Source organism: Danio aesculapii, chromosome 22, assembly GCF_903798145.1.
Source record: "Danio aesculapii chromosome 22, fDanAes4.1, whole genome shotgun sequence".
NCBI lineage: Eukaryota > Metazoa > Chordata > Actinopteri > Cypriniformes > Danionidae > Danio > Danio aesculapii.
The window spans coordinates 31,375,258-31,379,448 of NC_079456.1; positions in this window are offsets into that span (position 1 = coordinate 31,375,258).

Consider the following 4,191-nt stretch of genomic DNA (forward strand, 5'->3'; position numbering starts at 1 on the left):
GTAAATATGATTTTTGTTTTATTCAGTAAACCGTTAATTATATTTTTTCTTTTGAATTTCAAATAAAAGTGTCAAATAGATCATTTGTTTTGCAAACAAAAACAAAAAGGTGTGATGTTTATTATTCATTTTTAGACAATAAAACTGTTTTAATATGAAATTCAAGAAACAAATCTGACCAACTATCATTTTCTGGAGGAAAAAAAAGGATTTTAATTTATGACATTATTTTAATATAATAAATGACAATAATATATTTGAAATTTTGACGGAAAAAAAAACAATTATTAATATTTTGCTCAATCTAAACCTAATAAATCCCAAAATACATTTTTTTTTGTTTATGTGGTCTCAATTTTTTCAGAGTTTAGCAGTGGGTAGCATGATCGCCTCACAACAAGAAGGTCGCTGATTCTAGCCCCAGCTGGGCCAGTTGGCATTTCTGTGTGGAGTTTGCATGTTCTCCATGTTTTGCCGTGGGTTTCCTCCGGGTGCTCCAGTTGCCCCCACAATCCAAAGACATGCAGTATAGGTGAATTGCAGTATAGGTGAATTGAATAAGCCAAATTGGCCATGTGTGTGAACGCAAGAGTCTATGGATGTTTCTCAGTGTTGGGTTCTGGCTGGAAGGGCATCCGCTGCGTAAAACATATGCTGGCGGTTCATTCCACTCTGGCGACCCCTGATAATAAAGGGACTAAGCCGAAAAGAAAATGAATGAATGAATGAACGATTGAACAAAACGGTGTGATGTTTATTATTCATTTTTAGACACTAACAATGTTTTAATATGAGATTTAGGAAATAAATCTGACCAATTGTCATTTTCTGGAGAAAAAAAATGCCTTTTAATTTTAATGAATGACATTAATTTTAATATATTAAATGACATCTATATATTTTAAATGTTATTGAAAAGAAAAAAAAAACAAGTAACAATATTTTGCTCAATCCAAAGCTAATTAATAAAAAATAAATACAATTTTAAAAAAAACGAATTTTCATGTGGTCTCTCAATTTTGTCATTAGTGCTATTTGACTGGTTAAAATTTTATTTTAAAAATGCTTAAGACGGCAATATTGTTTAGTGTGATTATAACTTCCTTTTGTCCATTGTAATACTGCTTTATAATTACACCCGTGAAAATAATGTTCAGTGTCTCCGATCACTCCAATCTCTGTTTAAAGGGCCTAAACCCTTAATTGATTTTGTTTAGAATTTAACATTAAAATAATTAAAATTTTATAACAACAACCATTATGTGCATTTTGCAGCACCAGCTATTTTCTATCATCTGAGCGAGTATCAACAAGCGTTAGAAAGAAGAATGTTACCTGCGATAAACGATCATTATGTTTTTGTATTGATGATATGCTTTAAATAAATTTTGCATACAATAACAAAAAGGTGTGATGTTTACTTTCATTTTTAGACACAATAAGAATGACATGAGAAGATCTAAGAAATAAATCTGACCAAGAGTCATTTTATGAAAAAAATAAAAAAGTTAAACATTAATTTTAGTATAATAAAAGACAACAAGATGTTAATTTTATCATAAAAAAACAAGTATCAACATTTTGCTCAATCTATACTTAATAAATCATGAAAAAATACATTTTTATGTGGTCTCTTAATTTTGTCATTAGTGTTTCTTGCTATTTGACTGGTTAAAATTTAAGAATTTAAATTTAAAAATGCTTGAGACGGCAATATTGTTCAGTGTGATTATAACTTCCTGTTGTCCATTGTAATACTGCTTTATAATTACACCCATGAAAATAATGTTCAGTCTCTCAGATTAACTCAATACATGTAAAATCTATCCCTGATAATGCTGTGCATTTAAGTCACTTTAACATGCATTAAAAAAACTTGTAGCGCAAAATCTTCCCAAGTTCCTAATTAAAATGGTTTATTAATCTTTTGTTACCAACAGTAAAGTAACTTAAAGTAAAAAAAAAAGAGATTCCCTCCCAAATCTCTAAAGAGCTTCCAAAGTGCCCAAAATTTAGAAATCAAAATGAAAATAATTGGAATTTTATAAGGTGTGCCTTTTGCAGCACCAGCTATTTTCTATCATCTGAGAGAGTATCAACGAGCAGTAGAAGAAAGAATGATACCTGCGATAAACCATCCTTATCTTTCTGTATTGATAATATGCTGTAAATAAATTTTGCATACAATAACAAAAAGGTGTGATGTTTATTTTCATTTTTAGACACAATAAGAATGACATGAGAAGATCTAAGAAATAAATCTGACCAAGAGTCATTTTCTGGAAAAAAAAAAGTTAAACATTAATTTTAATATAATAAATGACACCAATATGTTAGAAATTTTATCATAAAAAACAAGTATCAACATTTTGCTTAATCTAAACCTAATAAATCCAGAAAAACTGAATTTTCATGTGGTCTCTCAATTTTGTCATCAGTGCTATTTGACTGGTTAAAATTTATTTTAAAAATGCTTGAGACGGCAATATTGTTTAGTGTGATTATCACTTCCTTTTATCCATTGTAATACTGCTTTATAATTACACCCATGAAAATAATGTTCAGTGTCTCAGATAAACTCAATACATGTAAAATCTATCTCTGGTAGTGCTGTGCATTTAAGTCACTTTAACATGCATAAATCTCTAAATTAAAATGGTTTTATTAATATTTTGTTACTCAAGGAAGTAACTCAAATGAAAAACTGAAGAGATACCCCTCCCAAAGTGCTCCAAGTGCCCAGCGTTATATAAATTCAACAATTTAACATTGGTTTTAATATTATTATATGAAATAATCAAACGTATATAACTCCGAAATCTAAGTATTAAAAAAACACTTATTGTATTACTGTGATTTCAAATTCAATATTATAATTACAATTATGTACAGTTTTTATTTTTTGTAAAATAATGCACATTAAAAATAAAAAATATATATTATTAATGGGCCATTTATATTCTCAAGTCACCAGTCAAATGTTAGCTTCGACTATGAATCTGCTGGAAAAACAAAACAGCAGTAAAGGATAAAAACCCACCTTGTTTTGGCAGGACCTCTCGAAACATTGACTTCACCTCTGGCATTGTGATTCAGTAAGACACCTCTTAAAGGAGAGGACAAAAAATCATTACGCATATTATAAGATTTCCTTGATATCTGAGTAAGTGTGATGTAAATTCACACTCACACACACATATGGAATACTAAGTTGGAACAAAAAGGGCAAATTTCCCAGCTTCTCTGGATTTATGTTTATGTATTTTTGATTATGTTAACTACTGACTGATGTTAAAAAATGACTCATTTTTAAGCAACACAATACGAATGTTTTAACTTAAGAAGAGTTAAGAAATCAACTTTTTGGAGAAATAACTCAAACAAAACCATTATTTTATTTATTCTGCTTAATTGCCATTTGAAGAAAAAGCTCTAAATGACAACATTGTTATGAAACAAAACAAAATCAACACTTCACTCAAATAACTATATTTATGCTGTACAATAAAACCTACTTAAAGTCAATATTATCACAAATATTGTATAAAAACTTCATAAATGCTAATCAGATAACGTTACTTCTTTTATTTACTAGGTGAATTTTGCAGCACCAGCTATTTTCTATCATCTGACTATCAACGAGCAGTAGAACAAAGAATGTTAACTTACCTGCGATAAACGATAATTATCTTTCTGTATTGATGATATGCTGTAAATAAACACAAGCGTCTACAATGCTTCGGTTGACGGATTTACTGTTTATGTCATCAGCTTGTGTTATACGTACTTCCGGTTCCGCGAAACAACGGGTTGCTGCTGCCGTCTAGCGACACCGAATGGCTATCACACATAGACAAAAGTTAGCGGATGGTAGGGTCTGAATTTGATGTCAACAACATTAAAACACGGATCCATCCTGCCTTGTATCAACGGTTCAGGCAGGTGGTGGTGTAATGGTGTGGAGGATATTTTTTGGCACACTTTGGGCCCATTAGTACCAATTGAGCATCGTGTCAACACCACAGCCTACCTGAGTATTGTTGCTGACCATGTCCATCTCTTCATGACCACAGTGTACCCATCTTCTGATGGCTACTTCCAGCAGGATAACGCACCATGTCATAAAGAAAACATCTCAAACTGGTTTCTTGAACATGACAATGAGTTTACTGTACTCGAATGGCCTCCACA